This window comes from Bradysia coprophila, chromosome II (genome assembly GCF_014529535.1).
Source record: "Bradysia coprophila strain Holo2 chromosome II, BU_Bcop_v1, whole genome shotgun sequence".
Classification (NCBI taxonomy): Eukaryota; Metazoa; Arthropoda; class Insecta; order Diptera; family Sciaridae; genus Bradysia; species Bradysia coprophila.
In genome coordinates, this window is record NC_050735.1 from 9,881,213 (window position 1) to 9,896,409 (window position 15,197).

Sequence of the window (15,197 nt, forward strand, 5' to 3'; positions counted from 1 at the left end):
TAACTAGCAACACACCCATTTCATCTGGAAATCTAATAAAATGTTTACTTTATAGTGCAGATAGCGAGAGTAGCAATGCTACAGTTATGCCAAATGTTAAATCGACTACAGTCTCCAATTGACAGAATGGCGCATACGGTACGATTAAACAATATGGAATTCATTTTCTGCAATATTCAATTAAATCACGATCTTTAAGCTGCAACATCACCCAATAAATTGAACTTTATTTAGTTATTTTATCTCAACAATGTGATGTGCCTAAAAGCGCATACAATGCACACAATTAAATTATAAATAATTTTCAAATGCATTTTAATTGCAGTTTACCGTACAAAATCAAATTGAACAATGCATGTAGTCTATTTGTGCTACGATGTCCCAACATATAAAATTTATTTAAAATGGACTAATCGCATAAACGTTCGCGTACGCTACGTTTTCTTGCCGAAATAATATAAAACACTTCGGTCCCACACCGTAAGCAGTTATCGAAAGTGAAATGGACAGTCTAAGTCATTCGCATTTTATCTATCTCGCCAAACTCATCAGAGATTCCTACTGGAAATGAAATGACTATTTCCCTTTATGTTCAAAAATCATTAAACTTTCAATTTGACCTGTAGGGTCAACATAATATGTATATCCAAACTAGCCTTATCTACACGAAAAGCTATTATAATTAGTTGACAACAATTCAACGATATACAGAATAACAAAACGTTTCGATACGATATTTTATGTCACAAAAGTATTAACATTAAGCGTTCTTGCAGTGATGGATCATTAGAGATAATGAAATAAATCAAAGTTTACGATGGCTTTTGTATGTAATATTGTACGGTACTGTTCGAATGCAGATTCGAAATAGGTACAGAGAGTATGTACGTCTCTAACGTTGTTCAAAAAATTAACAAATACGAGGTTTCGACGGTTATTTTTTTGTCGGTATATTTGTTGATAGAACTTTCACTTAGATCAAAGTGGGCATAAATTACATTCGCAGCTACAGATTTGAAACACTCACGACTTCAAGTGTTCTTTTGCTTTTAAAGGCTCAGTAAAACACAAATTTACGATTAAAAAGACACAAAAGACATATTTTTTAGTACTAACATGGCTCTGCCGATCGTTTCGTGTGCTTTATGTTGTCGCAGTTTTGAAAGGAACATTACCGGCGTTTAACTGACTAAATTTGTTAAAAGTTTTTCATGTTTAAAATTGAGATTGTAACGAAAATTTTAGTAATTATGGGAAATAGATATTATCTCGGTTGGTTGCGGTTGGATAAAATATTTCTTGAATTTACATTGGAGCTGCTCATATGTATTATACGAATTGTTTTATTCTTTGATCCCCTAAATCCTAACAGTAAAGGCCTATAGTATACGATGACACTTTTAAATTACGAGAAATGGCTAGTGCAATGTACATCCTGGTTACTAGTATAGCTGTTGACCGAGGATACATGCCTGGATGTCATGACAAAAATATAAAATTGTATCAACCAGGAAGGGTGCGCATTTACTACATTTACTACATTTTTCATTTGCTTAAAACAAGTCGCAACCGAAATCTAGTACTTCCAGGCCATTACACAATATGTGGAACAAAAAGTGGATAATATTTGTGAGCTAAAGAAATGGAAGGAAAGAATCGAATCATGACGTTGCTAAGATAAATTTTTTTGATTTATTATACTGAGCCAGACCAGACATGGCTTATTTTAGGTGAATTAAATCCCCGAAAATTTCCCAATTTTTCTTCACGTTTTATCTGTTTCTCTAAAATAACAGAAGATCGAAGTGACTCCATTGCTTTTATGAATTTTTTAGTTGTTTTTTATGTTTTAGATCGATTATATTCGGATGGTGTTCAAGAGAAACTAAAATTAAAGAATTTTCGGCAATTTTCAGGATTGTTTAAAATATATCCTGGTGCTAGAAACTCAGCAATTGTCCATCGTATGTAGTGAAAATGCTTGAAAAAACTCAGCTTGAAAAATCGTAAAAGAGTGGAACTGGAGTCGAGTGTCGCACATAATTCGACAATTATAAATGAATCGGAAATTGCAAATAATTGTTATATCATCTGCCTACAATGACCATAAATATACCTAACATACCTAACATAATATACCAAATTGAATCGAATGTTAAAACAAATGAAGTACAAGTTTTTATGTCAGTCTGCAGAAAATAGTGACAACAAAATAAGTAATAGATTCGACAACAATATACTTCCTGTCTGTGGAAGGTTTCATAGTTTGTCTCACAAAAGTCCATATAAAATACACTAAAATTAAATCCCACCTTGATCGTAAAATTTGCAAAACATTGAAACTTACCATGTGCACAGCCGATCATTTATTTGCCGCACATCTGTGAAAACAAAACAAACATTTATTAGTTTTGTGAAAAGCATGAAGATGAATTTTTAAAAATTATTGATTTATCGAAACTACCGACTCATTATGCACGAATGATACGAAAAACTATAAACTCTCCATTCGGAATGTGACCTAAAGAAAACAAAAGTGTCACGTTTGCTTGTATGAATCAACTCATCAATCGTAGTTTTATGACATAAATATGGAAATCAGTTTTATTTACGGAATTGTTTCAGATCACACAGAATAAGGAAGTCAATTCATTAAAATGAGCATACACAGTATACTATCTGAATGCAGCCTGCATTTAAGTAAGTCAAACGAATAAATTGCATGTGGAAAGTATATAATATGAACCTAGAAAATAACTTGTCCAGAGACCCTCAGTGAATATATACGGCTAATACAACTTATGCATTCAATATAACATCGTAATCGTGAATATTCTAAAATCGTTTTTATTGAATCAGTGAAAAAAATCTATTTTTTTCCGTACTCATAACGTGCTACCCGAAAGGCAAACAGTTCTATCCATAACGGATTTTTTTTTCTGAAAGATTTTTTATTATGTTTACGAATTGATTTAAGACCTTTTATCCAATCGACAAAAAAGCGCTCGATAAAAACCAATCAAATTTCTAATATTTTTGAAAATGAACTTTTCACACATTTATCGTGTGGTGTCGATATTTTCGTGATTGGAATATTTTCAGTTTTGTTTTTGTTTTTTGTTTTTTTTTTTTCATACATCCACAAAGCGATGTGAAAATAAGATAGAATCTGAATCTGATACGAACCAACCTTGTTTTGTGCATTCGATAGATTAGTGAAAAAAACGTCTTTCGTTTTACCATTTTCTGCTTTCGAAATCTTTTAACTAACAAATTGCATTTTAAGAACACGTTCTTCTGGTTGGACAAAGAAAAAACAGCTGTCATGCGCTCAGTAAAATTATTATTCTTTGGTCACTAAAGTTGATGAGTTTTTACTCGTTCAGCAGATGTAACTTTTCGAGTCATCTCCAAAAGCAACCTAAAAAGAATGCGAGAAATTGTAGCCTATTCCCGATTGAAATCTAGACAATGAGTAAGTCCTACTGTAAATTTTCGTAAAGAACCATAGAACAGAGGGACATATTTTTGGCCGAGACGCTGCTCTTCAAATCTATCATTTAAAAAGATTTTAATTGTCGATTATGTACTCTTCTACAAGCGTTACAATAGTACCACCATTTTAGTTTCACTCTATTCGTAAAGGGAAAAAGTGTAACCGTCTTCACTCCGCATATATGCGTTACAACAGTTCCTCTTTTTAAGTTCCACTTTCTTTTTACAAGTGGAACTATTGTAACGTTGCATTCTTTGCATAAACAAATAAATAACGTTGCATATGCGGCGTTATAATAGTTCCACTTTTTCTCATTTACGAACAAAAGTGGAACCAAAAGATTGGTACTATTGTAACGATTGTCGGCCAAAACTTGTCACTCAGTTTTATGGTACTTTATGGTACCAATGTGAATATCAGATATTTCGGAAGTGAATTTTCAAACAAATTAACCAAAAAATTTGATGATTTGAGGGAACATACGACACACACTAATACTCCGAGCATTTGCTGATCTAAGTGTCCAATAAGCATTAAAACGTACTGAGAGTAATTTCGCTGATTGTGAATTTCACTTCTCTAGTAATTGTAAATCGTTTAAGTTCGTGTTCTGTTATGAAGACGTACGTATTAATTGATGAGAATGTGGAAATAATAGCTCTTGATCGAGTTATAGTCTAGCGTGGTTTGTTGTTTGGTTAACAGAAGTTGTCGGATACTCCAAATAGACCTATTTGACAGGGTGTGAATTAAAATTTTTCGATAAAGACGACAATGAATGGTGTTGTTGTGGGAATCATCTTCTCTCTCTAATATCCGAGGCATTTCCAGCTAACAAAAAACGTCATAACCGATATTCATATGCACGAGCTATTCACGTTAAACGAATTAGAAAATTCCAATTTAAATTCAGCCAATTTGTAATCGAATATGAGACAAGATGGACTCTCACATATGTTTGGTCGACTACACACATTTTGATGAATACGGTTGTCTATTTCGCCAGGTAAAATTATTAACTTAATATCCCACATAATGAAGCCGCATGTCAATCACTTCTGAATATTGTTGGTAAATTCGAAGAAAATCGGTCGAATGATAAAACTCAAAAACAAATTACACAAAAATTCCACAAGTAGAACATAGTGGAAAGATGGAAACTAGACTAGCAACGTGGTGGTTACAATAGTTAGTTTATCAGAATTCGATAACGGTTTTTATGCTTGTGGAAAGGAAGAAATTACTTGCAGATATCGAATGCATTCCGGTATATTAGTCTTGACTATCTTTCACGTAGATTTTTTTCTTTTTTTCGAAAATGTGTGTGTACAAGAAAAACACAAACGAAAAATTGATAAGTTGAAACATCAAAATGCAAAAATCTTGTACATCAAGCCCATTATAACATGCAAACGGTTAAAAAACATTTTATAATGGGCCATCAATTTGTAAATCGAATGAATGTTATTATGACGATAAACAGCCGTAATTAAATGGATGTGTTTCTTGAAACTGTTTTGAGTATTGCATGAAATTATATTGTGTTAGATTATGTTGGCATGGCTCGTTCAATTGCAATTGAGTTAAATCCATTGATTTATCTTTTTCCATCCAATTGATATGTTCTTCGACGGCGCGGCGTTGGCTCGCTCATTATATTAATCGTTTTGTCAGATAAGGAAAACAAATTAATTTTAGGTTGCCATTACTAACCGTGTATGTTACGCGACCTGAATATAATCTCCTACGTGCTATTACATGGCACAGACTCATATACGGCCGATATATTTATTTATTTTTTCGAAATATTTGGTGATTAAAACTAATCAAATAATTAAGTCAAAGTTGGTCAATCTAACAATTTAAAAGGAATACTTCGCATAGAATTATACATAAATCGTATTTAGCATATCAATTTAGTCTAATGGCTTGCGTGATAAGATAACAACAATTTTGTGTTGCGACTGATAAAATATTATCGAGAGAGCAAAACGAAGTTATGTTAAGTGTGCAAATGAATAACGGAATGTGGGTCTGTACCATTGAATCATTTTACGAAAAGAAACGGAGGACTGTGTGTCTATATTTACACAGGGAGATTATCTGATTATCTGATTCTGGTAAATTGACTCAGATTGTAAGACGTATACATTAGCATTGGCTTGTAGTTTTAAAGCTTTACGTCGACATAAGACCATAATTACAGTAATCTAGTGAAAACATAAGATAAAAATTAGCCACAAATTTTCAGACAAATTATTAATTCAACAACTCAAATACTCAAATAATCTGACATTGATGTCAGAGTTATGGAAAGAATTTCCGACTTAAATTTAATTAACTCTGTTTCACAATAGTACACTGTGTACACGATACATAGAGCTATTCAGTATGCAAGTGAATAATTCAAATATCCATCATCATCTTGGACATTTTTCATTCGGTATACACCAGAAATTCCATAAAGTTGAGTATTGAATAGTTTCTGGTAAATGTAAAGCAACAAAGTTGCAAAGAATGAATGCATGACACAGACACACACAGGCACGTCATCATCAAGATAATTAAAGATATGCAGTAGAACTAACTGAAAATGGCTAGAAAGATACGAAATTTGTATATTAATGAGCTGTTCATTTTCAAATTGTCACATGGCATATTTATATTCACTTAATCATCTGATGACTGGGCCTATTTTCAGGATTTTTTTTTCTCGAGAATTTCGAGGCTTTGAAAAATAATTTTCGACAATTTTCAAAGAATCTGGAATTTTTTTTACGTGGGTCACCTTTGTGGCGAAATTGTTCAGGATTACAGCATTATGACGAGGTGCTCAAAAATTCATTAGAATCACTTTTCAATTTACATCTTACAGAAAAGGCCTGGATCGAATCTTCTTTACCCATTAAGAAAGGTGGTATCGGACTACGACATGCTTCAGATATAGCTCTACCTTGTTTTCTTTCTTTCATCAATGTACAATGTCTCTACTTTGCTAAATCAATTGTCACACGAAACTTACCGACAAGACGATTCGGTACAAGTTGAGACTGAAGAACAGTGGTGTCAGAGGTTTGGAGAGTTACCTGAGGAGTCGTTACGACCATTACAGAGTGCATGGGAAAATTATGAAATAACCCGAAAATTGGAAGTAATACATTCATGGCCTAATGAGAAAATTGACAAGGCACGTTTGCTGGCAAATTCATCCGAAGAATCGGGTTCAAGCTTTACCGTAACCGCAGCTTAGTACACATTTAAACAACGACGAATTTAGAGTTGCTATCGCATTACGTCCTGGTTTGCTAACAGTACATCCCCATAAATGTGTATGTGGATCGAAAGTAGACAAATATGGTAGACATTGTTTATCTTGCTCCAAAGCTTCAGGAACACTACCACGACATCAAAACTTCAACAACTTAATGCAACGAGGATTGAAATCAGCAGAAGTTCCAGACCAGATGGTAAGAAACCTGATGGCCTCAGTCTCTTACCTTGGACCAAAGGAAAATCGCTGTTATGGGACTATACTTGTGCTGATACTTTTGCGTCATCGTACATAAATCGAACTTCAAAAGAATTAGGTTGGGCAGCAAAACACGCGGAAGAAAAGAAGTACGAACACTACGTCGATTTGCGAGAACAATTGATTTTCATTCCAGTTGCCACAGGTCCGGTGTGTTTGGCGAAGAAGTAATTAAACTAATAAAAGCAATTGGAAGCAAGATCGCTGAAGTTACTCATGAGAAAAGAGCGACGAGTTTCATGTTCCAGCGATTAGCACTCTCAAATTCAGCGTGGAAATGTTGCATCAATTCTTGGTACAATTCAACCTTCCAAGAACTTGGCAGAATTATTTTATTTATAAATAATGTAAAATACTATTAAAATCTGGAATTTAGATTCTTTAAATTCTCGAAATTCTCAATTGTCCTGTAAATTCTTAAAATTCTCGAAATTCATAAAAGAATACAGTGTTACCTAAGTCTATTTTCAGGATTTTCGAGAATTTTCATGAATTTACTTTCGAGAATTTTCCTCAAATTTAAAGAATTTTCAAGATTCAATTTTACGAAAATAGGTCCTGTCTAATGATATGCATCAGATGTGTAAACTTCTGCCAATATTCAGTTTAAATGAAAGAACGAAGCTATCAGTTTTATATATAGCTAACCGTAAAATAAAGCAGTGGCTGTAGTTGTGCCCTTGAATGACCCGTGAATATCAATAATATACAAAAACAATGCAAACAGATCAAATTTACTGAACCCTAAAAAAACTCTTTCTCATTTCCTCTTGTCTTCTTCAATTCGATTAACACATTACACATCAACCAAACCACACATTGCCCAGCATCATCATCTATCAAAACACAGAATGTAAACATCAAACACAGCCACACATCACAATCATTTTTCTCATTGAGAAATCTTTGAAACATTAAATAAATTAAAATTTTAATGCAAGCCACACAACAAACTAAACAAACTAAATCTGTGTGGACCTTTGACACTAATTGGATATTTATAATTTTATAATCATATGCCGTATATTAGCGATTTGAACGCTCTTTCCCCGTAGAGTGGCCGCGACTATCGGCGATTTATTGTACACAAGAAAATGCACATGAGACATGACCCAAATATAAAATTTAAACAAAAAAGAATTCATTTCTTCTCTATTCAGTGAATATAGCTAACTAAACTAATGATTTGTTCACACGTTATGTTTTTAGTTGAAGTAGTTGGCTGTGAATCTGATTTTTTTTTTCGAAAAAGATTTAATGCAGCCGAACCTAGCAGAATTTTTCTTCTTAAAAAAAAGCAGATTATGTGAGACGTGAAGATTATTCAATCTCTTCGGAGTCTTGTACATACTCAAGGTACCCAGTAAGCCATGTAATAACGTGGAAATTTGAGATCCTAAAAATATGTCTTGAAAGGCACGATCGCACAATTTGTCTCCTAGACTTTTTCATAGGAGTCCGAAGTTTTTTTTTAGGTACAAAATTTGGGACGTAATTTGCTTCAGGCGTTAACCGTTTTTAGCTGTTCCACTCTTACGATCTCAGTGTCTTATATATGTTTATACGGTCTTAGCACTAAGTGTGACTATAAACATGCATAAACACGGATAAGGTATTAAGGTGGTATGAGTTCACCAGCTGAAAAATCGCTGAAGCGAATTACGTCACAAACTGTAAGAGAATATTTAAAAAAAAAGCCTTCGGATTCCTATGAAACAGTCTAGGACAATCTCAGACCAATCGTGACCTAGATTTTTCTTGGTCATTACTCTTACTGACCCTACAAGCCCACAATATAACCGTTAAAGTCAACCGAATATTTCTTCTTAAAGATTAAATGAATTAACATTCATCTTTCATATCGTAGAATGCAGTTATGTTTTATTGTTTACGAATCGGCTCACCGTAGAACGAACCGTGGACAATTTGTTAAAGTTAAATTTGGACTTACTGTGTGCCTGTATGTTTAAACATTTGTCTAACTCACTGCATGAAAATTAAAATTAATTGAAGAGAGGTTAACTTTGAAATTTTAAGCGTTGAAAATTTGTTGTTGAAATCACTTTGATATTTTGGTATGTGTATTGCCATTAGCCAGTGCACTTAGGAGTAGGTAAGTATTTATCTTAAATTATTGTGTGGTTTTTTGATTTCATCGCGTGTAATTTAATTAAATTTTCGTCTACACAAAGCGAAACTAGTTGAAAAAAAATTATGGTTCTTTGTCGATATTATCTCAATCGATCATGTTCAGTAGAAAGTTGCTGCTATTCACTGGAAAGATGAGCGAATGTTTAAGCAAACAGATAATATAGCTGCGCTGTATAATTAACTTTCTGCGGTCAAAGACACCACACGATCAGCATTACACCTGACTCAGGCGACACAATCAAAACCAATGAATCCTGCTTCAATCATCCTTCCACAATTAATAACAATAAAATTACCATCATTGCAGTAGCGCGCCTAGCATTTTAATCAATCTAAACGCAATCATTTCGCCAATCTTAAATCAATCGCATAAATATTTTATTTCCCATTTATTTGAAATGTCTTCCAAAGTATGGTATACGTATAGATATAGTGAGTCGACTCTTTTTAACTATGCATGCTCATAACAACCGTGTATTACTTGACGTTAATGTGCCATTGTAATTTTTGCGCGAAAGATAATTTTCGAAAACGTCTCTCATTATGTGTTCGGTACAGAGCGCGGTAAGTTGAATGTATGACTAACTAGAAAATTAGCCGCATTGCCATTATTTATGCTAATTTATGTTATGCTGCTAATGTTTATAATTTCATACTTTTCCTTGTAGACTGTGCAGATATCGTCCCATTAAAATTTATTTATTTCGGTCGAGAGTTCGAGACTGTTTCCAGGGCCTATTATTGGTAAATTCATTTATCAAATTAACTGAACAGTGAATAGGGTGTCGATGCTCGTGAATTTAAGAATTCGTAACTTGACAGTTGTCACCTTAATTCTAAGACTCTTAAACAGTTGTCCATACGACTCTTAACTTTTAAGGTAATGAAAGGTAATGACAAGTTACAAATCCTTAAATTCACGAGAATCTGCGCCCATAATATTACCGAAATTTGCCGAAAATTTACTGAATTTACCGAAAAATAAATTTGGTAGATTTTCGGTAAACTTCAGTAAATTTCAATAATCTACGGTAAATTTTGGTAAACAAACCTACCAATAATAGGCCCTGCCGTTTCGTTGTAGAGAAATGCTGATTATGTTCTAAAATAGACTAGATGGTCTGGAAGGATGAGTCACAGCTCTTCCATACAATAAAACTGTAAAAACTAAACTCACTTTTCTATAAACTCGTCATTTTTGTATGGAAGAGCTGTCATTCATCCCTCCAGACTATCTAGTCTTTTTTCGAACTTGAAAGGTCTATAGCTCGAATGTAATAGATTTGTTGAATAATTCTAATACAGTGAACGACATCTCAAATGTCTCACTGTCATTTTTTTCAGAGAATGTCATTGTAAATTTGCAATGACACAATAAAATTCTCAGAAAAATTTGTCAGTGAGACATTTGAGATGTCGTTCACTGTACATTTCGTCATAAAATTACTAATGACATCGCTCTATTTATTTGTGAACCAACTTCACTGCAGTGACATTTCATGGATATTTACCGATATTTGTACAATCGTCAATACAACCATGAAATTTTCGGCGGTACTGAACACGATTCTATGACATTCTTATGCCGAAATTCTTCAATAAATATCAAAGAAAAAGTCGAAAACACTACGGAATAGCATACGTATGTCTCACACACAATAAATCATTTCCTTATCAGTGTAAAACTTGAAAGAAATTTCCATATTTTTTATTACCTGGAAAGCTAACTGAAACGTCGCATAGATACGACACAGGCATTATATTAATATTCTACATTTTGCATCAATGAATATTTGCGTACACAAACAACATAAACCATTCCCATATCGATGTGCTCATCTCATAAAGCATTAAATCGATAGGAAATTATGTTGGAACTGTTACATGCCAAAGTAAATATAGTCAGGCAATTATGGTTTTTTTCGTTCCTCTATCAAAGATACAATGAATGTAATTAGACTTTGGGCACAAAACGTTTGATTTTTCACAGAAATGGTGCTCATCGTAAATAGGTGGCTTGCGATTATTTTATTTTTTTAAACTTTATGTTATACATTATCGATACGAACTATGTATGTAACCCACAGCGAAAAAAAAAATTTGTATACACAAGCGATGTGTCTTTAGTCTCTATGTTTCTGGGACTTTGAAATCGATGAGAACGATAAGTTTAGAAAGGTCATTGTCTGTAGTCAGACTTATAGACATTTTGATGATGGCTGTTTATACTGTACATGAATATAAATTGTATATAAACTGAACATGAATTGAAGAAGATTTATTAGATTTTAATTGCCTGTCTATGAATTTATTTTCCGGTCGACGTGCCATTATTTAAATTTCTGTTTTGATCATTTTAACAAGTGTTTCGACGATGTAAAATATTAATTGTTTTAATGGAATAATTATGCTACGACCGGAGATTATGAATTGATGAAGAAGAGAAAAAAAAACTTTCGTGTGTTACGTTCTCATGAACGTAAAAAATTAATATTTTTCTTACAGTATGTTATCAACCCGTCAGCAGCCTCAGACGGTTGAGTAAGAAAAATGCACTGAGTGCACGGTACCAATTACAATTACCGAGTGTCTTTTGACTTCACATATTAACTTTATACAGAAAAAAAGATGAGTTCCCATTGTTTCTTTCTTGGTTTCTTTTAAACAGAACTTAAACGCCGCTAGACAGTTGGAAATAAGAGAACAAAAAAAAAACTGAAAAAAGTGATGTGACAATGCCAATTACTGTGAAAACATACTAACTTTGCAAAAGCACATTTTGTTCACCGTTTAATTTTACAAAGGTCATTGGAACTGGAAGTCATTAAGAATGATAAGGGTGTTGCGGGAATGGCAAAATTTGTAAAAAATTGGAATGGTAAAAATTTGGTTACCGGTAAATTGAGCCCTTGTACAACAAACCCACTGGGAAATGTATGACCCGGAAGTAATTTTTTGTTACCGGGAAATTTCCCCTCAGGTACCGGAAAGAAAACATAAAGTACAGGTATGGCCGATCGGCCAATTCGTTTTTAACGCATTCATAATTTATGTCAAAATAATATGAAAATGAGTGTGTTTAAGTACGCTTCAGGGAAGACAATAGACCATACCCGTTTTACACTTTCATTGATTGTTTCCATACCCAGGTGCTGGCAAATTATACAAAAATCTTCCATCATCACATCAATAAAGTATAAATTGGATTGGAAATCATCTAGGTATTCAAAAATGTTGACTAGCAATTACGTGAACGTCCATTCTGTTAATGCTAAATATATAAGTAAACCGACCGACACACGCACTAACTTACAATTTATATAATATAACATAACATCACACACAATTCCTTCAAGGTTAACCAGCCACAATTCCATTTAAAATTCACGAACATTGCACTTTTATATTCATAAAGTTAAATTAAAAATTCAGAATGGTATTTTATTCAGCTGAAGTTAAAAGACTCTTTACCATTTTATACCATAGCTACCACAAATAAAAACGGTGAAAAAATGTTTTAAATTCAGTTTTATTATTCTTCTTCTGATAAACTTTGTTAAATAACAATTTTTCCTTCGTTGTATAGATAGAGACGGTTTAAGTTTAATGTTTATTTATTTTGTACATTACGTAAAATGTTTACCAATTTGAATATTTTGAGTGTTTTAAAAATATCTGCTACTTGTTGGAATAGCAAAAGTAAATCAATTAATGCAGGAAGAGACTACCTAAGTATACGCATATATAATGTGAAAGAGTAACATTGAATAAACGTATGGTAATGATTCGAATTCGTTTTGTTTATCCAGAAATATTTTAACATTTTAATAGTAATATGTTGAACACATCTGTATTTGAATAGTTAAGAGCAGAAACATGACACGTTAGCGAATTATAACAAAAATGAAATTTCGTTGATTTAACTCTGTTCGGAACAGTCTAGCAAGTTTTTTGTTTCAATTTCTCATATAGTAAATTTCTCATATAAATAATTCGCTTATGTGTAATGTCCAGTTTCTATATTTATTCATTCATTTGAAGTTTGGATACTCTACGGAATCGATTAGATTAGAGTAAAGCTAAAGGTAACTTTTTCACTCTAACAAAAAGTTGCCAACTGTGGGCTTCGAAAGCAGAGATCCTGTGAGTTTTTTCAACTCGTTTTCAACAAACTTCTCTGCAATGGATTCTCTATGAGATTACATGTTTAGACATACCTCACACGACGTATTATGGTATGATTATGTCGATTTTATTTGGAAATGAAGTTAATATTTTTTGTCGAAAAGTCTTAGTCGGGAACACCGACAGAGTTACTCTGCCCGATTGAAGGTAAAGGTCAACAACGTTCTTATGGTATTTCATAGCTGGACTCCGAAGCTATTAACTACAGTTAGCTGTAATGCCTTCTATTCCCAAATGCCCGAGATATCAGTGAACAATAGGCCTGTTCATTTTAGAGAAATAGTTTCGAAATCATCTGGCATGGTGTTTATCTGGTCCGGAAGGCTAAAATATTGGACCCGTATTTTTTTTAGAATTTAAAAAAATAGTTTAGATCTGGGGAGCGAAGCATTTGTTCAAATGTACGAAAGCATTGGTTAGAAGAGAGGAGATTGATGGTGTTTATCTTTTTTACTCTTCTAACCAACGCATTCGTACATTTGAACAAATGCTTCGCTCCCCAGATCTAAACTATTTTTTAAAATTCTAAAAAAATACGGGTCCAATATTTTAGCCTTCCGGACCAGATAAACACCATGCCAGATAAAGAGACTATTTCTCTAAAATGAACAGGCCTAGTGAACAATGTGTGCAATTTCATGGTACTACACTGAAAATCAAAATCAGCAAGGGAAAAAAAATTTTGAATTTTTTTTTTTGCTGTTTCGGATTCCTTGGTCGTTTTTAAGTACAGCCTGGGGTCAGGCCTTTTAAAATAAAAACAAAATGAAATTACGACATGTAAACTTATGAAAAAAAAATATTCAGACTTTCACAAGCCACACATGTGAGGAGGGTTTTTATTCTTCTATAGATACGAAGAACCAGATACTACAGAAGAATGAAAACCTTCGTTACAAGGTCCTATGTTACCTGTGAAGGTTTAAAGAAACTGTATCAAGATCTTACACCAATACCCACTAACTTTGAGGAAAATCTATTACTATTCTAGTGTTGAGCATGCGACTGGAAAAGCAGAGCATTGAAAGATCCTAAGACTTTTCATCATACTAGTTTTAGCGGAAATACTCTGTCAAACCAGAGTTGATAATCTTACAAAGATTTTCAACTCTTTTTTGTCGATATATTGTAAGAAAAGTGCTCCCTTTCAAATTCTATGTAAATTTTAGCTTACTTTGCCAGATGTCGCATCTATCACTTGCTTCAAATGTAGTCGTAGTGCCAAAAGAAACTAATACTTTTCGTACTGAAAAAAGGCGGTAAATCTCTTATCCAGATCTTGTGAATTAATATCAAGACAACGGATGTCCACGTAAAATGTAATCTAAAATTCAAAAGTCATTTTCTCTTTAAAATGCATGCTACTGAACAACTGAACTATTTAATGATATTATGAGTGCAACGTCCATGTGCAAGTACTTGGTATTAGTACAAATACCTCTATGATCTATAAATAAGAGTTTTAGTTATGCACATGATCCACAATTACATTTTACCACAAAATAACTTTGTCTTTCGCAACAAAGAAAAAAAAAGATGTTGAAAAATAAAAATTCCAAAGTAAAATAAATCGACTTCATTCCATGTTATTTTCAGCATCCATCTAAATCTGTACGAATAAATCTACGTGATGCGAAAGATTATGCGTTCTACAATTTTAATGTTCCTCATAATGAAATTTCTTGTACCGAATTCGTTTGTGAATATTTTCGCTTTGGAATATGTGTTCGGAGTTTGGTGTTTTTTTTTCTTCTTCATTCATCTCCATTTTGTTACATTTTACTTTACATGAACGGAGATTCATTTAATTTATATAAAAAAAAAGTTTTATTTGTT

At 33.0% G+C, this 15,197-nt stretch overlaps 1 protein-coding gene across 2 annotated transcripts in view; it reads right to left on the bottom strand.

The window, feature by feature from the left end:
* Positions 1-15,197, bottom strand: part of LOC119071504 — a 181,986-nt gene that overhangs the window by 150,697 nt on the left and 16,092 nt on the right. For both annotated transcript variants that reach the window (XM_037176376.1, XM_037176367.1), the window contains exon 2: positions 2,348-2,381. The gene's annotated coding sequence lies outside the window, so the exon portion shown is untranslated. The remainder of the gene's footprint in view (positions 1-2,347; positions 2,382-15,197) is intronic.